Source organism: Gorilla gorilla, chromosome Y, assembly GCF_029281585.2.
Source record: "Gorilla gorilla gorilla isolate KB3781 chromosome Y, NHGRI_mGorGor1-v2.1_pri, whole genome shotgun sequence".
In the NCBI taxonomy this organism is placed as follows: Eukaryota; Metazoa; Chordata; class Mammalia; order Primates; family Hominidae; genus Gorilla; species Gorilla gorilla.
The window spans coordinates 7,074,313-7,097,064 of record NC_073248.2 but is presented as its reverse complement, the minus strand read 5'-3'; the positions used below and the strand labels follow the sequence as shown (position 1 = coordinate 7,097,064).

Genomic DNA, 22,752 nt, shown 5'->3' with positions numbered 1-22,752 from the left:
TCACAGAGACTCAGCACCCTACAGTGCCCAGGATGGCCTCATCATAGAGACTCAGACTCAACACCCTACAGTGCCCAGGATGGCCTCATCACAGAGACTCAGCACCCTACAGTGCCCAGGATGGCCTCATCATAGAGACTCAGACTCAACACCCTACAGTGCCCAGGATGGCCTTATCACACAGACTCAACACCCTACAGTGCCCAGGATGGACTCATCACAGAGACTCAGCACCCTACAGTGCCCAGGATGGCCTCATCACAGAGACTCAGCACCCTACAGTGCCCAGGATGGCCTCATCATAGAGACTCAGACTCAACACCCTACAGTGCCCAGGATGGCCTCATCACACAGACTCAACACCCTACAGCTCCCAGGATGGCCTCATCACAGAGACTCAGACTCAACACCCTACAGTGCCCAGGATGGCCTCATCACAGAGACTCAGACTCAACACCCTACAGTGCCCAGGATGGCCTCATCACAGAGACTCAGCACCCTACAGTGCCCAGGATGGCCTCATCATAGAGACTCAGACTCAGCACCCTACAGTGCCCAGGATGGCCTCATCACACAGACTCAGCACCCTACAGTGCCCAGGATGGCCTCATCACAGAGACTCAGACTCAACACCCTACAGTGCCCAGGATGGCCTCATCACAGAGACTCAGACTCAACACCCTACAGTGCCCAGGATGGCCTCATCACAGAGACTCAGCACCCTACAGTGCCCAGGATGGACTCATCACAGAGACTCAACAGCCTACAGTGTCCAGGATGGACTCATCACAGAGTCAACACCCTACAGTGCCCAGGATGGCCTCATCACAGAGACTCAGACTCAACACCCTACAGTGCCCAGGATGGCCTCATCATAGAGACTCAGCACACTACAGTGCCCAGGATGGCCTCATCACAGAGACTCAGCACCCTACAGTGCCCAGGATGGCCTCATCACAGAGACTCAGACTCAGCACCCTACAGTGCCCAGGATGGCCTCATCACACAGACTCAACACCCTACAGCTCCCAGGATGGACTCATCATAGAGACTCAGCACCCTACAGTGCCCAGGATGGACTCATCACAGAGACTCAGCACCGTACAGTGCCCAGGATGGCCTCATCACAGAGACTCAGACTCAACACCCTACAGTGCCCAGGATGGCCTCATCACAGAGACTCAGCACCCTACAGTGCCCAGGATGGCCTCATCATAGAGACTCAGCACCCTACAGTGCCCAGGATGGACTCATCACAGAGACTCAACAGCCTACAGTGTCCAGGATGGACTCATCACAGAGTCAACACCCTACAGTGCCCAGGATGGCCTCATCACAGAGACTCAGACTCAACACCCTACAGTGCCCAGGATGGCCTCATCACACAGACTCAGCACCCTACAGTGCCCAGGATGGCCTCATCACAGAGACTCAGACTCAGCACCCTACAGTGCCCAGGATGGCCTCATCACACAGACTCAACACCCTACAGCTCCCAGGATGGCCTCATCATAGAGACTCAGACTCAGCACCCTACAGTGCCCAGGATGGCCTCATCACAGAGACTCAACACCCTACAGTGCCCAGGATGGCCTCATCACAGAGACTCAGCACCCTGCAGCACCCAGGGTGGCCCCAATACAGAGACTCCTCCAGTCCCAAACATCAGCAGTGCCAGAGCTGAGAAAGCTGCCTGAGCATGAGAGATTCTTTATCATCTATCAATTATCGATTAATTATCTATTAATCAGCTATGCATTACTATCAGTCAATTATCTGACAACCAATCATCTATCAATCATGCATGTACATCAATTACCTATCAACCAATCACTGATCAATCATACATCTATATAAATTATCAATCATCTATCAATTCCCTATCAATCAGGCATCTGTATCGCTTATGTATCAATTGTCTGTCAACAAATCATCTATCAATCATGCATCTATACCGATTGTCTGTCAATTATCAACCATCTATTACTCATGGGTCTATATCAATTATCAATCATCTGTCAACCAATCATCAATCATTTCTATTAATGTCTATCAATTATCTGTCAATCACCTATTAATCATGTGTCTATATCAATTATCAATCAATTTTCTGTCATCCAATCATCATACATTTATATTAATAGCTATCAATTATGTGTCAAACAATTACCTATTAATCATGCATCTATATTATTTATCAATCATCTGTCAACAATCTATCAATCATACATTTATATTAATAGCTATCAATTATCTGTTGACCTATTAATCATGCATCTATATTATTTATCAATCATCTGTCAACAGTCTATCAATCATACATTTATATTAATAGCTATCAATTATCTGTTGACCTATTAATCATGCATCTATATTATTTATCAATCATCTGTCAACAATCTATCAATCATACATTTATATTAACAGCTATCAATTATCTGTCAAACAATCACCTATCATGCACCTATACCAATTATCTGTCAGTTATCAACCATCTATTACTCCTGCATCTATATCAATTATCAATCATCTGTCAATCACCTATTAATCATGCGTCTCTATCAATATCTACCCATCAATTATCTGTCAACCAATCACCTATCAATCATCCATCTATGAATCAACCGTGTATCCTATGGTTTGAATCAATGTGTCCTCCGAGTGAGAATGTGTCCCCGACACCCCACAGGGCACAGGACGCCCCAGGACGGAGAATCCTCCAGCCCCCGATGTCGGCAGAGGTGAGGCTGAGAAGCCAGCCTTCGTGAGAATTCACCTGCCTGATCCCAAAATCCCTGCCGACAGCCACCTTCTCACCCTGGCGACAGAGGAATAGGACTTCGTGGCCACAACCCAGGACCCCACGACTGGGCATTAAACCGGCGGGCGAGGAAACACACGCGTGTTTAACAGGAGGGTTTTCTTGAGGAGTCTCGGGCTCGTCCTGGACGTCAGCCGTGCGGGTCCCCTGTGAGATGAGCTATTTTCAGCTGAGACTCCCCAGGAAGGGGACAGTGACCCCCTGCCTAGTCCAGGGGTCCCAGGGCCAGGCTGGAGGCTGGATTCTTTCCCAGGACCCCCCGAGTTTCAGGGGGAGAGACCCTCTGCTGAGTCCCCAGCCTCATACACGTGAGCCTTTTTTTTTTGTTTTGAGATGGAGTCTCGCTCTGTCGCCCAGGCTGGAGTGCAGTGGCACAATCTCGGCTCATTGCAACCTCCGCCTCCCGGGTTCACGCCATTCTCCTGCCTCAGCCTCCCGAGTAGCTGGGACTACAGGCGCCCGCCACCACGCCCGGCTAATTTTTTGTATTTTTAGTAGACACGGGGTTTCACCAGGTTAGCCAGGATGGTCTCGATCTCCTGACCTCGTGATCCACCCGCCTCGGCCTCCCAAAGTGCTGGGATGACAGGTGTGAGTCACCGCGCCCGGCCAACACGTGAGCCATCTTTATGTGCACAGTTCCGGGGTAACAAGCACGCTCACACTTTTCTGCAACCATCCCCGTGATTCGTCTCCAAAATTCCACTTGTAAACCCGAAACTGCGACCCTCCCTCCAACGACAACTCCATTCGCCCTCCTCGGCTCCCGGCACCCACCGTTATACTTTCTGTCTCTGTGACTCTGGTGACTCGAGGGACCTCATCGAAGTGGAATCACACAGGATTTGTCTTTCTGTGTCTGGCTGATTGGTCAACATTGTCAAGCTTCTTCCACGTGGTAGCAGGTGTCAGAATAGCCTCCCTTGTTAAGGAGTCTCGCTCTATTGCAGGCTGGAGTGCGATGGGGCAATCTCGTCTCACTGCAACCTCCGTGTCCCAGGTTCAAGCAATTCTCCTGCCTCAACCTCCTGAGTAGCTGGAACTACAGGCACCTGCCACCACTCCCAGCTAATTTCTTTTGTATCTTAGTAGAGATAGGGTTTCACCATGTTGCCCAGGCTGGTCTCGAACTCCAGACTTCTGGTGATCCACCCGCCTCAGCCTCCCAAAGTGCTGGGATGACAGGCATGAGCCAATGCGTGTGGTCATTTTTTTTTTTTTTTTTTGAGACAGAGTTTCGCTCTCGTTGCCCAGGCTGGAGTGCAGTGGTGCGATCTCGGCTCACTGCAACCTCCATGTCCCAGGTTCAAGCAATTCTCCTGCCTCAACCTCCTGAGTAGCTGGGATTACAGGCACCTGCCACCACGCCCAGCTAATTTCTTTTGTATTTTAGTAGAGATAGGGTTTCACCGTGTTGCCCAGGCTGGTCTCAAACTCCTGAGCTCACGTGATCCACCTGCCTCGGCCTCCCAAAGTGCTGGGATGACAGGCGTGAGCCACTGTGTCCAACCTTTTTTTTTTTGTTTTGAGATGGAGTTTCACTCTTGTTGCCCAGGCTGGAGTGCAATGGCTGAATCTCAGCTCACCGCAACCTCCGCCTCCCAGGTTCAAGCAATTCTCCTGCCTCAACCTCCTGAGTAGCTGGGATTACAGGCACCTGCCAGCACTCCCAGCTAATTTCTTTTGTATTTTAGTAGAGACGGGGTTTCACCACATTGCCCAGGCTGGTCTCAAACTCCTGACTTCTGATGATCCACCCACCTCAGCCTCCCAAAGTGCTGGGATGGCAGGCGTGAGCCACCGCGTCCGGCCACTTCTTACATGATTTCTACAAAACCCACAGCAATAAAAAATAGGCCAGGCACAGTGGCTCACGCCCATAATTGCAGGACCCTGGATGGCCGAGGCAGGAGGATCACTTGAGGTTAACAGTTCAAGACCAGCCTGGACAACACAATGAGGCCCCATCTCTACGAAAACTGTAAAAATCAGCCCGGCGTGGTGGCGGGCACCTGTGGTCCCAGCTCCTCCGGAGGCTGAGGCAGGAGAATCGCTCGAGCCCAGGAGGTGGAGGCCGCGGTGGGCCGAGATCACACCCAGACTCCAGCCTGGGTGACAGAGCGAGACCCTGATTCGAACAGGCTCTAAGGCTCTACGACCGGACAACAGCCTTGGGTCCCGGCCGCCACCATCCCAAGTGCCCCCCTCTCTGTCCTGGGCCATTTTTGCAGGTCGACGAGTCAGGGTGACACTTTTCCATGGATCTAAGTTCATGTGAGAGAGCTGTAAACAAATGCTGGAGGGGTGACCACGAGGGGTGCCTGCTGCCGTCCCTGCCTCACAGATGGGGAAGCTGGGGTGCAAAGATGGTGAGACATGCACCCCGCGCCCCCCGAGGCCACAGAGCTGGCAGGAGGCTCAGCCAGGACACGGTGCAGATGCCAGGCTGTCCAGGAAGAAAGGAAGGAAGAAAGGCAGTGAGGAAGGAGAGGAAGGAGGGAGGAAAGGAGGGAGGGAGGAAAGGAGGGAGGGAGGAAAGGAGGGAGGAAAGGAGGGAGGGAGGAAAGAAGGGAGGGAGGAAAGGAGGGAGGGAGGAAAGGAGGGAGGGAGGAAAGGAGGGAGGGAGGAAAGAAGGGAGGGAGGAAAGGAGGGAGGGAGGAAAGGAGGGAGGAAGGGAGGGAGGAAAAGAGGGAGAAGGAAAGGAGGGAAGGAGGGAGGAAGGGAGGGAGGAAAAGAGGGAGGAAGGAAAGGAGGGAGGGAGGGAGGAAAGGAGGGAGGAAAGGAGGGAGGAAAGGAGGGAGGGAGGGAGGAAAGGAGGGAGGGAGGAAAGATGAAAGGAAGGAAGCAAGGAAGGAAGGGAGGGAGGAAAGGAGGGAGGGAGGAAAGAAGGGAGGGAGGAAAGAAGGGAGGGAGGAAAGAAGGGAGGGAGGAAAGGAAGGAGGGAGGGAGGAAGGGAGGGAGGAAAGGAGGGAAGGAGGGAGGGAGGGAGGAAAGATGAAAGGAAGGAAGCAAGGAAGGAAGGAAGGGAGGGAGGGAGGAAGGGAGGGAGGAAAGAGGCTGCAGTGAGCGAAGATCACACCCAGACTCCAGCCTGGGTGACAGAGCGAGACCCTGATTCGAACAGGCTCTAAGGTTCTATGACCGGACAACAGCCTCGGGTCCCGGCCGCCACCATCCCAAGTGCACCCCTCTCTGTCCTGGGCCATTTTTGCAGGTCGACGAGTCAGGGTGACGCTTTTCCATGGATCTAAGTTCATGTGAGAGAGCTGTAAACAAATGCTGGAGGGGTGACCGCGAGGGGTGCCTGCTGCCGTCCCTGCCTCACAGATGAGGAAGCTGGGGTGCAAAGATGGTGAGACACGCCCCCCTCAATGAGGCCACAGAGCTGGCAGGAGGCTCAGCCAGGACACAGTGCAGATGCCAGGCTGTCCAGGAAGAAAGGAAGGAAGAAAGGCAGCGAGGAAGGAAAGGAAGGAGGGAGGAAAGGAGGGAGGGAGGAAAGAAGGGAGGGAGGAAAGGAGGGAGGGAGGAAAGAAGGGAGGAAAGGAGGGAGGAAAGGAGGGAGGGAGGAAAGCAGGGAGGGAGGAAAGAAGGGAGGGAGGAGAGGAGGGAGGGAGGAAAGAAGGGAGGGAGGAAAGGAGGGAGGGAGGAAAGGAGGGAGGGAGGAAAGATGAAAGGAAGGAAGCAAGGAAGGAAGGGAGGGAGGAAAGAGGCTGCAGTGAGCGAAGATCACACCCAGACTCCAGCCTGGGTGACAGAGCGAGACCCTGAATTGAAACTGTCCGAACACTGAGCCGTCTAGACGTCGAGTAGAGGCCACTCAGGTCAGCAGCAGCACATGCTGTGTGCTCACGAAGACGATTATTCTAAGGGAGAATTTCAGGGAGGATGTTTGTGGACTTTTGTAGCCACTTAAACAATTTCTACAAAAAATAAAATAAAATAAAATAGGCCCGGTGCGGTGGCTCACACCTGTCATCCCGGCACGTTGGGAGGCTGAGGTGGTGGACGGCTTGATCCCAGGAGTTCAAGACCAGCCCAGGCAACATGGAGAATCCCCATCTCTACAAAAAATACAAAAAAATACAGAAAAATGAGTTGGGCGTGGTGGCAGGTGCCTGTGGTCCCGGCTACTCGGGAGGCTGAGGCGGGTGGATCACCTGAGGTTAGGAGTTCAAGACCAGCGCAGGCAACACGGAGAAACCCCGTCTCTACAAAAAATACAAAAAAATGAGCCGGGTGAAGTGGCAGGTGCCTGTGGTCCCAGCTACTCGGGAGGCTGAGGCAGGAGGATCACTTGGGGCCAGGAGCTGGAGGCTGCCCTGAGCCGAGATCATTCCCCCGCTGTGCTCCAGCCCGGATGACAGACTGAGACCCTGTCTAGAAAAAACAAACCACAAGAAAAATAAACTTTTTGAGGAAAACCCCAACAGACCTCCAGAGCCCGACAGCTACTGTTTTGTGAGGGGAGCGTGAGAAACACAGTCGAGCAAAGGTTTCACGACGTCGGTTCCGAAGTAGCCGGTTACAGGGTCTGAACGGCGCAGGGATGGCAGCCGGGGGAGGGAAGGGGCTTGATCCCGGTTTGGGATGAATATAAAGACCTGAGCGCCGGCCCAGGAGGCGGGAAGGGCGTCCCGGGGTTCGCAGCCCGGGGACCCACAAGGGTGAAGGCAGTGACGTGTTTCAAAACTCAGCAAAGGGGCCGACAAAGGTCCATCGTTTCCATAGGTGGCACTGCCATCGTGTGGCCGAAGAGAAAATATGTGACAAAAAACGCGGGGCTGGGGCGGCCGTGCTGTGTCTGGGGGTGTCCGTCCTGTCTCTGGAGTGTCCGTCCTGTCTCTGGGGTGTCCATGCTGTCTCTGGGGTGTCCGTCCTGTCTCTGGGGTGTCCATGCTGTCTCTGGGGTGACCGTCCTGTCTCTGGGGTGTCCGTGCTGTCTCTGGGGTGTCCGTGCTGTCTCTGGGGTGTCCGTCCTGTCTCTGGGGTCTCCGTCCTGTCTCTGGGGTTGTCCGTCCTGTCTCTGGGGTGTCCGTCCTGTCTCTGGGGTGGCCGTGCTGTCTCTGGGGTGTCCGTGCTGTCTCTGGGGTGTCCGTCCTGTCTCTGGGGTCGCCGTCCTGTCTCTGGGGTCACCGTCCTGTCTCTGGGGTGTCCGTGCTGTCTCTGGGGTGTCCGTCCTGTCTCTGGGGTGTCTGTCCTGTCTCTGGGGTGTCTGTCCTGTCTCTGGGGTCACCGTCCTGTCTCTGGGGTGTCCGTCCTGTCTCTGGGGTCACCGTCCTGTCTCTGGGGTGTCCGTCCTGTCTCTGGGGTGTCCGTCCTGTCTCTGGGGTGTCCGTGCTGTCTGTGGGGTGTCCGTCCTGTCTCTGGGGTGTCCGTCCTGTCTCTGGGGTCTCCGTCCTGTCTCTGGGGTCTCCGTCCTGTCTCTGGGGTGTCTGTGCTGTCTCTGGGGTGGCCGTGCTGTCTGTGGGGTGTCTGTCCTGTCTCTGGGGTCTCCGTCCTGTCTCTGGGGTGGCCGTCCTGTCACTGCAGTGGCCGTCCTGTCACCCGTGTGCCTTTCATGTCACTGGAGTAGCCGTCCTGGTTCCAGTGCTCTGAGGCTTTGCACGGCCTCCTCGTGAGCCTGTCTGGGAGGGAAGGACCCCACCCCTGCGATAGTTGTACGTTGCTTGCATGTGAGTCACGACTGTGGAAACTCCGATATGGACCAGACAGTCTGTGTTTAGGGAACCATTGCTTTTCATGAGGGACGTGTGCCATCATTATTTTTAAGAGATATTCGCTGAAGTACTATCAGCCATGAAAATCATCTTCTAATGGTTTAAATATACGTATATATCATATATATCTCTATATGCACAAACACCTCCACACCTGTATAAATGCGTATATACATACAAGCCGTGTGTGTGTGGACAGAGGGAGAGAGGAGAAATATTTACTGAAATATCAACCACCAAAATCATCTTCTAATGCTTTAAATATACATCTAGATCATATATATCTCTATATGCACAAATACCTCCACACCTGTATAAATGCGTATATACATACAAGCCATGTGTGTGTGGACAGAAGGAGAGAGGAGAAATATTTACTGAAATATCAACCACCAAAATCATCTTCTAATGCTTTAAACAGACATACATCTCATATACATCTTTATACACACAAATACCTCTACACCTGTATAAATGCGTATATACACACAAGGTGTGTGTGTGTCTCTGTGTGTGTGTGTGTCTGTGTGTGTGTGTGGAGTGAGAGAGAGATAGAAAAGAGATATTCACTGAAATATTAGCAATGGAAATCATGTTCTAATGGTTTCTATATACGTATGTATATATCTCATATACATCTTTATACGCACAAATACCTCTACACCTATATAAATGCATATATATATACAAGCTGTGTGTGTGTGGACAGAGGGAGAGAGGAGAAATATTTACTGAAATATCATCATCAAAATCATCTTCTAATGCTTTAAATATATATCTAGATCGTATATATCTCTATATGCACAAATACCTCCACACCTGTATAAATGCATATATACATACAAGCTGTGTGCGTGTGTGTGTGTGTGTGTGTGTGTGTGTAGAGAGAGAGTGAGAAGGAGAGACAGAGGCAATTTGGTTGAGAATTATGTACCCCCCAAAAGACGTCTTGGCCAGACGCGGTGGCTCACACCTCTAATCCCAGCACTTTGGGAGACCAGGGCAAGAGGAGGCCTTGAGCCCAGGAGTTCAACGCCAGCCTGGGCAACGTGGCAAAGACGTCATCTCTACAAAACATTAGAAAATTAGCCGGGCACATGCCTGTGGTCTCCGCTGCCCGGGAGGCTGAGGCGGGAGGACAGCTTGAGCCCAGGAGTTGGAGGCTGCGGTGAGCCAAGATGGCACCACTGCACTCCAGCCTGGGTGACAGAGCAACACCCTGTCTTAAAAATAAATAAATAGAAAAGAAGAGCCTGAGGCAGAGGAGAGAGGCAGCTTGCAGCCTGGGACCCCCGTCTACACCGCCGACAGCCTCTAAGGCTCTACGACCGGACAACAGCCTCGGGTCCCGGCCACCAGCATCCCAAGGGCCCCCCTCTCTGTCCTGGGCCGTTTTTGCAGGTTGACGAGTCAGGGTGACGCTTTTCCGTGGATCTAAGTTCATGTGAGAGAGCTGTAAAGAAATGCTGGAGGGGTGACCACGAGGGGTGCCTGCTGCCGTCCCTGCCTCACAGATGGGGAAGCTGGGGTGCAAAGATGGTGAGACAGGCACCCCGTCCCCGCCCGAGGCCACAGAGCTGGCAGGAGGCTCAGCCAGGACACGGTGCAGATGCCAGGCTGTCCAGGAAGAAAGGAAGGAAGAGAGGCAGGGAGGGAGGAAATTGGAAGGAAGGAGGGAAGGAAAGGAGGGAGGGAGGAAGGGAGGAAAGAAGGAAGAAAGGAAGGGAAGAAGGGAAGGAGGAAGGGAGTGAGGGAGGAATGAAGAAAGGAAGGAGGGAAAGAAGGAAGGGAGGGAGGGAGGTAGGGAGAGAAGGAGGAAAGGAAGGAAGGGAAGAAGGGAGGGACGAAAGAAGGAAGGAAGGAGGGAGGGAGGAAGGGAGGAAGGAGAGAAGGAAGGAAGGGAGGAAGGAAAGAAGGAAGGAGGGAGGAAGGAAGGAATAAAGGAAGGAAGGAAACAAGGAAAGAGAAGGAGGGAGGAAAGAAGGAAGGAAGGAGGGAGGAAGAGAGGGACAGAGGGAGGGAGGGCGGGGAGGGGAGGGGGAAGGAAGGAAGGAGGGACAGAAGGAAGGAAGGGAAGGAGGAAGATTCCATGTGAATTCACGCCGTGAACAAACACTCCCTGAGCCCATCCTCCACGGCCCGGCCCGTTCTGCTCCAACCCCGGGATTAAACCGTGACCTCAGCCGACCAGGCCTTTGGGGGGTCCTGGTGTCCCCTCCCCCAAACCCCGGGATAAACCATGACCTCAGCCGACCAGGCCTTTGGGGGGTCCTGGTGTCCCCTCCCCCAAACCCCGGGATAAACCATGACCTCAGCCGACCAGGCCTTTGGGGGGTCCTGGTGTCACCTCCCCCAAACCCCGGGATAAACCATGACCTCAGCCGACCAGGCCTTTGGGGGGGTCCTGGTGTCCCCTCCCCCAACCCCGGGATAAACCATGACCTCAGCCGACCAGGCCTTTGGGGGGTCCTGGTGTCACCTCCCCCAACCCCGGGATAAACCATGACCTCAGCCGACCAGGCCTTTGGGGGGTCCTGGTGTCACCTCCCCCAAACCCCGGGATAAACCATGACCTCAGCCGACCAGGCCTTTGGGGGGTCCTGGTGTCACCTCCCCCAAACCCCGGGATAAACCATGACCTCAGCCGACCAGGCCTTTGGGGGGTCCTGGTGTCCCCTCCCCCTAGAATGGCTCAGGTGGGTTTTCCTCTGAGGTCAAGCCTGCATCCCGGGGACCCCGCCTCCGTGGGCAGCTGGTGGGATGGGCCATCACCGCCTCCCTGGAGAGCCGAGAATCCAGGGAGACACCCAACGTGAGGACGATGGTGACATCACGATGACAGTGAAGACCAGCCCTGCGGCCACCGCTCCAGCGACGGAAGCCAGGGACCCCCCCCCACCTCCATCCAAGCCTTTCAGACGAGATTGGGTTGACTTGAGGATGTGGCAAGGGGGTGTTTTCCTGGCTGATATGACAACACTTTGCACAGAACCACCTGCAGGAATCGCCCCACCACTCCCGAGGCCCACCAGCTTGTGCCTTTGGGGGCTCAGGAGAAACCCCATCTCCAACTCCCAACCCCAGGTGATCCGCCCGACTTGGCCTCCCAAAGTACTAGAATTACAGCCGTGACCCATGGTGCCTGGCCTAATTTCCCATCTTTTATTCAGACCGCCAACAGATTTTTTTTGGGGGGGGGGACGGAGTCTCTCTGTCGCCCAGGAGTGCAGTGGTGCAATCTCGGCTCACTGCAACCTCCGCCTCCCGGGTTCACGCCATTCTCCTGCCTCAGCCTCTCGAGTAGCTGAGATTACGGGCTCCCACCACCACACCCAGCTAATTTTTTTGTATTTTTAGCAAGGGGGTGGGGGTTCCACCATGTTGGCCAGGCTGGTCTCGAACTCTTGACCTCAGGCGATCCACCCACCTTGTCCTCCCAAATTGCTGGGATGACAGGCGTGAACCACCGCACCCGGCCCCTCCCAGGTATTTATGCACCCGCTGTCGACAGCCCTTGGTTGAGAGAGACTCTGGAGGGTGCGGTTAATTCTGTGGTTCTCCCAACCTACCACTCGGGAGGGCTCCATCACCCAGAGAGGCCCCTACGCACGCAAAGGAAGCTGGACTCGAGGTCTCCATGCTCTGAGCAAGAAAGAGAGCGGAGACACAGCTGCATACAGACCCCTTCCCTTTGTCCTTGTCATGGAATATCTGAGCTCCCAATCAGCCCTGCAGGCTGCTGGGCAACCCTTCAACCCTCCACCTTGCCATCCTCCTCTCCACCCTAAGCCTGCCTCCCTGTCTCGGTTCTCGGAATACACAGAGGTTTTTCCCAGCTCAGAGTCTTTGCACACGCTGATCCTTCTTCCTGCATTGCTTTTCCCTGCGCACAGCCAGCTCCTCCTTCTTGCTTCTTTTCAGCACTTTTTTTTTTTTTTTGGAGACAGAGTCTCACTCTGTCGCCCAGGCTGGAGTGCGGTGGCGCGATCTCGGCTCACTGCAACCTCCGCCTCCCAGGTTCACGCCATTCTCCTGCCTCAGCCTCCCGAGTAGCTGGGACTACAGGCACCCACCACCACGCCCGGCTAATTTTTTGTATTTTTAGCAGAGAGGGGGTTGCACCTTGTTGGCCAGGATGGTCTCGATCTCTTGACCTCAGGTGATCCACCCGCCTTGTCCTCCCAAAGTGCTGGGATGACAGGTGTGAGCCACCGCACGTGGCCTGCTTGTGATGAGTTCTTCTGGAGAAATGAATTCATGGGGTGCTGAGATGGGGAATAACACGGGTACCAACTTTGGCTGCTCCTGGAGGTGTCTTTGAAGGGGTAGTGATATTTTAAAAATGCTGAAGGGGCCAGGTACTCACGCCTGGAATCCCAGCACTTTGGGAGGCTGAGGTGAGAGGATGACTTGAGGCCAGGAGTTTGAGACCAGCCTGGGAAACATAGCAAGACTCTGTCTTTATGAAAAAAAAAAAAAAATTAGCCAAGCATGGTGACATGCACCTGCCGTTCCAGCTACTCAGGAGGCTGAGGGAGGAAGATCACTTGAGCCTCGGCGTTTAAGATCAGCCTGGGCAACGTAGCAAGATCCCATCTCTACAAAAAAATAAAAATTAGCCAGATGGGGTTTTGTGTGTCTGTGGTCCCAGCTTTTTTTGCTGTTCTTTTTTTTTTTTCTTTTTGACACGGAGTCTCGCTCTGTCACCCAGGCCGGACTGCAGTGGCATGATCTCGGCTCACTGCAACCTCCACCTCCTGGGTTCACGCCATTCTCCTGCCTCAGCCTCCCGAGTAGCTGGGACTACAGGTGCCCGCCACCACGTCCGGCTAATTTTTTTTTTGTATTTTTAGTAGAGACGGGGTTTCACTGTGTTAGCCAGGATGGTCTCGATCTACTGACCTCATGATCCACCCACATCGGCCTCCCAAAGTGCTGGGATTGCAGGCGTGGGTCACTGCGCCCGGCCCAAGGGGAGAATCTCTTGAGCCCAGGAGCTCGAGACAAACCTGAGCAACATAGTGAGACCCCATCTGTACAAAAATTAGAAATTATTTCCAAATTTGACACCATCAATTACTGGGTGAGGAAGGTGCCTGGGGAATGAGTTTTTGAGCACAGGTCTGACTGACGACTCTGAGATCAGTTCCCAGAAGGAAGGCACCAGATAAACCTTCTCAACTCTTTTATACTCAATGCCAAATCGCTCTCGCAGAAGGCACCTGGGGAGGCTGAGGCAGGAGGATGACTTGAGCCCAGCAGTTGGAGGTTGCAGTGAGCTATGACCTTTTCCAAAAGAAAAAAAAACCGCTGGGGCTGGACACGGTGGCTCACGCCTGTCATCCCAGCACTTTGGGAGGCCGAGGCGGGTGGATCACCTGAGGTCAGGAGATCGAGACCAGCCTGGCCAACACAGTGAAACCCCATCTCTACTAAAAATACAAAATTAGCCGGGAGTGGTGGAGCATGCCTGTAATCCCAGCTACTCAGGAGGCTGAGGCAGGAGGACCACTTGAACCCGGGAGGCAGAGGTTGCAGTGAGCCGAGTTTGCCCACTGCACTCCAGCCTGGGCAATAAGAGCAAGATTCCATCTCAAAAAAAAAAAAAGGCCGGGAGTGGTGGCTCACGCCTGTCATCCCAGCACTTTGGGAGGCTGAGGTGGGCAGATCATGAGGTCAGGAGTTTGAGACCAGCCTGGCTAACACAGTGAAACCCCATCTCTACTAAAAATACAAAATTAGCCGGGCGTGGTGGCACATGCCTCTAATCCCAGCTACTCGGGAGGCTGAGGCAGGAGGATCGCTTGAACCCGGGAGCAGAAGTTGCAGTGAGCCAAGATTGCACCATTGCACTCCAGCCTGGGCAATGAGAGCAAGACCATCTCAAAAAAAAAAAAAAAAGGCCACGCACGGTGGCTCACGCCTGTAATCCCAGCACTTTGGGAGGCCGAGGCGGGCGGATCACCTGAGGTCAGGAGTTTGAGACCAGCCTGGCCAACATAGTGAAACCCCGTCTCTACTAAAAATACAAACTTACCCAGGCATGGTGGCAGCTGCCTGTCATCCCAGCTACTCGGGAGACTGAGGCAGGAGGATGCCTTGAACCCAGAAGCAGAGGTTGCCGTGAGCCAAGATCACGCCATTGCTCTCCAGCCTAGTAATGACAGCGAGACTCTGTCTCAAAAAAAAAAAAAAAAAAAAAAAAAAACAACAACTCATCACAAGCAGCAGTTAGATGCTATTTTCTTTGTCTACTCACTCCTGATCTCTGCACTAGAGAGAAGGGAACCTCACACACCCCACCACATACCCAGTCCCTGGAACAGCACTCAGAGCTCCGTGGACACTCAACAAGCGTTCACTGAAAGCCCCACTCAGCCAGAGCAGGGCCGGGAGGCTGTGACAGAAAGGAGAAAGAAGACGCGCATTTGGGGACAGCTCCCCAGGGGCCCGTCCGTCAGCCAGGACCACTTCCAGGCTGTGTTTTTCTTCCCCGTCTCCGAGGCCGAGCAGGTGATAAATCTCTCACCGAAGCCGGGGCTTTGCAGGACGGAGCCAGCTGCCACCTACGTGGTGTGGCCCTAGGGACCCCAGGAACTCCCCACACGCCGTCCGCGTCCAGAAATCCCCCTGCCGCACCCCAACCCGGCCGCAGGTGCCTCAAAGTCCTTCCTTTCTTCCTCAGGGTAAGAAATTAACGGCAGCTGTGAAAACACTCATTTTATCTGGGTGGCGAAATACATTAGACAGGGGCCTGCCGTTAACACCTTCGCCCCAATGAGTTTATCCGGATTCCCGTCAGGACCTGGGAGGTCTGGACAGAGAAGGCTCCGGGGTCCCAAGAACCAGGACAGACGGGAGGCGGGAGCAGGTGGGGGCTCTGAGAGTTTGCAGAGCGAAAGTTTTCTCACACGGAGGCCGCTGGCGCAGGACCTCCAGCCAGGAATGCAGGGACGTCCCTTAGACGTTCTCCGACGGCCCCTCACGACACCCTGACGTCCTGGCCTGTGTGCTGTCTGCAGCATGAAAACAGTTGTTTTTATTATTATTATTATTATATTATTTTTGAGACAGAGTTTTTGCTCTGTTGCACAGCCTGGAGTGCAATGGCGTGATCTCAGCTCACTGCAACCTCCACCTCCCGGGTTCAAGCGATTCTCCTGCCTCAGCCTCCCCAGTAGCTGGGATTGCAGGCACCTGCCACCACCACACCCAGCTAATTTTGTATTTTTAGTAGAGACAGGGTTTCTCCATGTTGGTCAGGCTGGTCTCGAGCTCCTGACCTCATGTGATCCACCCACCTTGGCCTCCCAAAGCGCTGGGATGACAGGCACCCACCACCACGCCCGGCTAAGTTGGTATTTTTAGTAGAGATGGGGTTTCTCCATCTTGGTCAGGCTGGTCTCGAGCTCCTGACCTCATGATCCACCCACCTTGGCCTCCCGAAGCGCTGGGATGACAGGCATGAACCACTGCACCTGGCTAATTTTGTATTTTTAGTAGAGATGGGGTTTCTCCATGTTGGTCAGGCTGGTCTCGAACTCCTGACTTCAAGTGATCCACCCACCTCGGCCTCCCAAAGTGCGGGGATGACAGGCGTGAGCCACCGCTCCTGGCCTTGTTTTTATTATTTTTGAGATGGCATCTTGCTCTGTCGCCCAGGCTGGAGTGCGGTGGTGAGATCACAGCTCGCTACAGCCTCCAGCTCCTGAGCTAAAGCGATCCTCCCACCTCAGCCTCTTCAGGAGCCGGGGTGACAGGCTCCCGTGTCACTACGCCCAGCTAATTTGTCTTTTATCATTTTTAGAGATGCGGTCTCGTTGTGTTACCCAGCCTGGGGGACTCAAACTCCTGGCCTCCAGCGACCCTCGTGCCTCGGCCTCCCGTAGAGCTGGGATTGCAGGTGTGAGCCACCACGCCTGGCCCAAAACAAAATTTACAGAGCAGGACAAGCGCGGTGGCTCACGCCTGTCATCCCAGCACTTTGGGAGGTTGAGGCGGGCGGATCACTTGAGGTCAGGAGCTTGAGACCAGCCTGGCCGATGTGGTGAAACCTCATGTCTACCTAAAAAAACACAAAAATTAGCCGGGCGTGGTGGTGTGTGCCTGTAATCCCAGCTGCACTCAGGAGGCTGAGGCAGGAGAATCGCTTGAACCTGGGAGGTGGAGCTTGCAGTGAGCCGAGATCACACCACTACACTCCAGCCTGGGTGACAGAGTGAGACTACATCTCAAAAAGAAAAGGAAAAAGAAAAGGAAAGGGAAAAAGAAAGAAGGAAGGAACGGAAGGAAGGGAAGGAAGGAAGGGAAGGAAGGAAGGGAAGGAAAGAAGAGAAGGAAGGAAGGAAGGGAAGGAAGGGAAGGAAGGGAGGGAAGGGAGGGAAGGAAGGAAGGAAGGGAAGGAAAGAAGAGAAGGAAGGAAGGGAAGGAAGGAAGGGAAGGAAGGAAGGGAGGGAAGGAAGGGAGGGAAGGAAGGGAGGGAAGGAAGGGAAGGAAGGGAAGGAAAGAAGAGAAGGAAGGAAGGGAAGGAAGGAAGGGAGGGAAGGAAGGGAGGGAAGGAAGGGAAGGAAGGGAAGGAAGGGAAGGAAGGAAAGGAAGGGAAGGAAGGAAGGGAAGGAAGGGAGGGAGGGAGGGAAGGAAGGAAGGAAAGGAAGGAAGGAAGAGAAGGAAGGAGGGGAGGGAAGGGAGGGAAGGGAGGGAGGGAAGGGAGGGAGGGAAGGAAGGGAGGCAGGGGAGGGAAAGGAAGGAAGGAAAGAAGGAAGGAAGAAGGGCTGTTTCCAAAGAGTTTTCCTGGCAAGAGAAATGCCTGCGCCACAATTTAAGTGGACAAAATTCTATCTACAGAAGCACATTGTGTGAATAAGTTGGGATTCCCAATTTATTAAACCTGTGAGTGTGGTCTCTCTTCTCAGGGCCGGTCATAGCGGCTTATAAAAAGAACAGAGGGGCCGGGCGCGGTGGCTCACCCCCATAATCCCAGCACTTTGGGAGGCTGAGGTGGGCGGATCACCTGAGGTCAGGAGCTTGAGACCAGCCTGGCCAACACGGTGAAACCCCGTCTCTAGTAAATACACAAAAATTAGCTGGGCGTGGTGGCAGGTGCCTGTAATCTCAGCTATTGGGAGGCTGAGGCAGGAGAATCGCTTGAACCCGGGAGACGGAGGTTGCAGTGAGCTGAGATCACACCATTGCACTCCAGCCTCGGCAACAGAGAGAGACTCATCTCAAAAAATAAAAATAAAAGTTCCATGGGGAAATGAGCTAGAATGTGTATCCCCAACTGTTCTCTAAAGACTGAGGGTATTTGTGCTGTTAGGTGTCTCAAAGTTTTCTCGAACTAATTTATTTTTTTCCTTTATCATCTTCCAGAACTTTCTGCCAGCAGCCTGTGTGCATTTCTTTTGCAAGCAGAAAGCAGCCCTTTTTTTTTTTTTAATGTTAAAATCAAAGAGCCGATTTCTTTCTGGCTTTGTCAGGAGGATGCGGTACGGTGACCGGCCCCAGGGCTGCACGGACCCCGTTTTGTGGGGACACACGTGGGCAGAGTGGCTGAGATAGGAGGGGAACAGGTGCCCTCCCTCCTGCAGTGGGCACGGTGCCTCGGGCTTGGGCAGGGAGAAGGGCACTGCCACACAACGCCCTGATTATTCTATTCTGTCGCAGAGCCGTGGGCAGGACCCCCTCAGGCAGATGAGCCCCAGGTGAGCCCCCCTGCCTCACCTTGCATGTAGGCCGGGGAGGTGACCCCACGCGCAGGTCACAGACACGGGTGTTTTTACGGGAAGCCCAGAGCGTCTTGTGTGGCGAGGTGCCCGGGGAGGCGGCGGTGGGGGGTGGATGGGCAGAAACAAGTTGTTTTCTGAGACGCAGCCCCTGTGATGTGGGAGCCGGGCGCCCGGGGTTTGCAGACGTTTCTCGGTAATATTTGTCCAGAAGCAAGATTGAGCTCTTGGCTGGAGACCGTGAGGCCACTATAGACAGACCACGGATTCTGGCTGCCGGGAACGTGGCAATTAGCAGGATTTATGGTGTTTGCACGGCTCCCTGGGGTGGGATCCTTTTGGAGGCGGCCCTGGGGAGCAGGGTGGGGTCCAGACGGTGTCTCCGGCCCGGCTTCAGAACAAGCCACGTGGCGTCCGGGAGGACTCGTTGTCAGAGGCGAATGAACCACCGTGACTCCATCTTTGACTGACGGCTGGAGAATGAGGCTGGAACTTGCTGGCTGCCTTCTCAGAAAGTTCAGCATTCCTTGCCTGTAGACGTTTACGGTTAAGGGAAGGAATTACGCCTGGCGCGGTGGCTCACGCCTGGAATCCCAGCGCTTTGGGAGGCCGAGGCGGGTGGATCGCTTGAGGTCAGGAGTTCGAGACCAGCCTGGCCAACATGGTGAAACCCCGTCTCTACTAAAAACACAAAAATTAGCCGGGCGTGGTGGCAGGTGCCTGTAATCGCAGCTACTCAGGAGGCTGAGGCAGGAGAATCACTTGAACCCGGGAGGTGGAGGTTGCAGTGAGCCGAGACCGCACCACTGCACTCCAGCCTGGGGACAGAGTGAGACTCCATCTCAGAAAAAAAAAAAGGAAGAAATTGATAATGTTTACTGGCACGGTGGCTCACGCCTGTAATCCCAGCACTTTGGGAGGCCGAGGCGGGTGGATCACCTGAGGTTGGCAGTTCGAGGCCAGCCTGACCAACACGGAGAAACCCCATCTCTACTAAAAAAATACAAAATGAGCCGGGTGTGGTGGCGGGCACCTGTCATCCCAGCTACTCGGGAGGCTGAGGCAGGAGAATTCCTTGAACCCGGGAGGCAGAGGTTGAGGTGAGCTGAGATCGCACCACTGCACTCCAGCCTGGGCAACAAGAGTGAAACTCCATCTCAAAAAAAAAAAAGTATTTACTAAACAGACCCAGACTTGGGAGTGTCCAGGTATCCTAATATCTGGAGAACAAAGGCGTATTCCTAATTTTGCTCTAAACATAATACCAATTCTCGGCCGGGCACAGTGGCTCACGCCTGTCATCCCAGCACTTTGGGAGGCCGAGGTGGGCAGATCAGGAAGTCAGGGGTTCGAGACCAGCCTGGCCAATATGGTAAAACCCGTCTCTATTAAAAGTACAACGATTAGCCGGGCGTGGTGGCAGGTGCCTGTAGTCCCAGCTACTCAGGAGGCTGAGGCAGGAGAATGGCTTGAACCCGGGAGGCGGAGATTGCAGTGAGCTGAGATCACGCCACTGCACTCCAACCTGGGCGACAGAGCGAGACTCCGTCTCAAAAACAAACAAACAAACAAAAATGGCTCACACGGTGAATTTTATGTTCTGTACTTCTTACGTACCACGGTAAACGAACAGGAAAACAAGACTTGGAAAGCATTCATCAGCCACCACGTGAAAACCACCCCTTGATCCATTTTTATAATTAATTTCAGACAGACAGGTATTTGGTTTAAGAGCTGTGGGAGTCCACGCTACCTGGGGTGCTCGGACGCTTAATTGCAAAATAATTAGAGAAAATTGGTGACTGCTTTCATCTCTGTTTCATCTTTCAGGGTGAAAAGTGAAAATCTAGACGCTTCCGGTTCTATTCTAATGATGTTCCATATGCGGCCGCCAAGGCACAAAGCAAGCTGACCATTTTGTATCATTTGGACTTGATTTTTTTTTTTTCTAAATGTCATAAGGGAAATTTAATTCCTTTTAATTAAATGTCTTTAAAAGCCGGTCCCTTTAGTCTTTGAGCTCCTCTTCTCAGTCTCCTCCCACGCTGTGGAGGGTACTTCCATTTTCAGTAAATCCCTTCATTCCTTCCTTGCAAAAAATAAAAACAAAATAGGGCCAGGTGAGGTGGCTCACACCTGTCATCCCAGCACTTTGGGAGGCTCAGGCGGGTGGATCACCTGAGGTCAGGAGTTCGAGACCAGCTTGGCCAACATGGTGAAACCCCCGTCTCTACTAAAAATACAAAAATTAGCTGGATGTGGTCGTGCATGCCTGTAATCCCTGCCATTCAGGAGGCTGAAGCAGAAGAATTGTTTGAACTCAGGAGACGGAGGTTGCAGTGAGCCGAGATTGTGCCACTGCACTCCAGCCTCGGCGACAGAGTGAGACTCTGTCTCAAAAAAAAAAAAAAAGAAAGAAAGAAAAGAAAATAGGGTCTTTGCAGATATAATTAACTCAAGGAGCTTGAGATGAGATCATCCTGGATTAGGGTGGGCCCTAAATGCAATGACAGGTATCCTTCTAAGAGACAGAAGAAGAGACACAGACACAGAGGAGAAGGCCACGTGGAGACGGAGGCAGAGACTGGAGTGACGCAGCCACAAGCCCAGGGACGCCTGGAGCCCCCAGGAGCTGGGAGAGGCAGGAAGGACCCTCCCCTAGAGCCTCTGGAGGGAGCGCGGCCCTGAGACACCTGCACCTCAGACTTCTGGCCTCCAGGATGGGGAAAGGATATGTTCCTGTTGCTTTGGGCCACCCTCCTGGTAGGGGCCACCCTCCTGGTAGTTCTTTGTTACAGGAGCGCCAGGAATCGAATTCCGCTGCGTTTTGCAATTGGTTAATTATTGATCTTTCTTCAAAGACTGTGATAGCTGGATTACGGAGGCGGAGCAGTTCACAAAAGACCCCCAGGCCCTGGGGGTCACCAGACACAGTATCATCCCAAGACTCTGTCTCCAGAAAAAACACACACACACACAAAAAATACCCACAATAGTGTACCCAGAGTCATCCCTCTCCCGAGTGCTGCATTATCCATAAATGTGTGGTTTTGAAAATTGAAGGCGGACCCGGCTGGGCACGGTGGCTCACACCTGTAATCCCAGCACTCTGGGAGGCCGAGGCGGGTGGATCACCTGAGGTCAGGAGTTCGAGACCAGCCTGACCAACATGGTGAAACCCCGTCTCTACTAAAAATACAAAATTAGCCGAGCGTGGTGGCACATGCCTGTAATCTCAGCACTTTGGGAGACTGAGGCAGGAGAATCACTTGAACCCGGGAGGCGGAGGTTGCAATGAGCCGAGATCCCGCCACTGCACTCCAGCCTGGGCAACAAGAGTGAAACTCCGCCTCAAAAATATTAATAATAAAATAAATAAAAAATAGGCCGGGCGCGGTGGTTCACGCCTGTAATCCCAGCACTTTGGGAGGCCGAGGCGGGCGGATCACCTGAGGTCAGGAGTTCAAGAACAGCCTGGCCGACACGGCGAGACCCCATCTCCACTAAAAATACAAAAATTAGCCAGGCGTGGTGTGGGCACCTGTCATCCCAGCTACTCGGGAGGCTGAGGCAGGAGAATCCCTTGAACCCGGGAGGCGGAGGTTGCAGTGAGCCGAGATCCCACCACTGCACTCCAGCCTGAGTAACAAGAGCGAAACTCCATCTCAAAAATGATAATAATAATAATAAAATAAAAAATAAAAGGTGCCATTTCCCCTGCTCCTTTTATTTTTGACATGCTTTTCAGCATGACTGTGTGCAGCAGCTGGCCCTTGCCCTGGAGTCCAGCTGCACCTGCTCCTGCCCCAGCCCCGGCTGACCGAGGTCTGTTTACGTCTCCCCAGTATCACCCAGCAACGGGGACCTAAACACAGCTGAGCAGCAAAGACAAGGGCCCCTGGGTGGTAAAGACGCAGGTCCCCTTTCCGCAGATGGCCTGAAAAAGACCTATGCCCCAAGGACCCGGGGTGGGAGGGGGTTTCTCCTCTGCTCTGCACCCCACATCCCGAGCTCTCGGGCAGCTCCGAGCTCAGCCGTGGGTCCTAGAGGAAGGAGGGAGACGCTGTGTTACGGTTCCCCGCGGGTGGGAACCAGTGCCCTTCTAATTCGGAAGGTGGCACATTCCCCAGGCCTGAAGTCATGCTGGCCGGGAGGGGGGCTGCCATCCTGTCCGGGGGGCCTGGCTGGTTTTGGAAGGGCAGGCATTGTGGAGGCTGGGACTCCCGGCTTCTCCCCAGCTTCCTTCCTCCCTGACCAGCCCATCGGAAAAGCAATTCCTCCTGTAGACCTCAGAGATCCAGCGTCTCCGGCATCCACCCACCCGGGGCCTTTGCAAGCCACCCTGACCGCCTATGCCAAGCGGGATGTCTAAATCGGGCGCGTGCATTCCTGCCACTAAGCGCGACCCTCGGTTAATCCCTCGCAGGGGGCGGCTGTCTTGGTCGTGGAATGTGTGGACGGAATGTTGGGGCCAGGTGAGCTGTTGAAA

The 22,752-nt window shown here is 53.8% G+C and overlaps 1 long non-coding RNA gene across 1 annotated transcript; it reads right to left on the bottom strand.

Annotated features, from left to right (window-relative positions):
• Positions 1–15,246: 15,246 nt before the first annotated feature.
• LOC134757909 (uncharacterized) lies at positions 15,247–21,583 on the bottom strand. The gene is made up of 2 exons (XR_010132638.1): positions 18,262–21,583; positions 15,247–15,557 (listed from the first exon to the last, which is right to left on the bottom strand). It is a non-coding gene; the product is annotated as an uncharacterized lncRNA (long non-coding RNA).
• Positions 21,584–22,752: the final 1,169 nt, after the last annotated feature.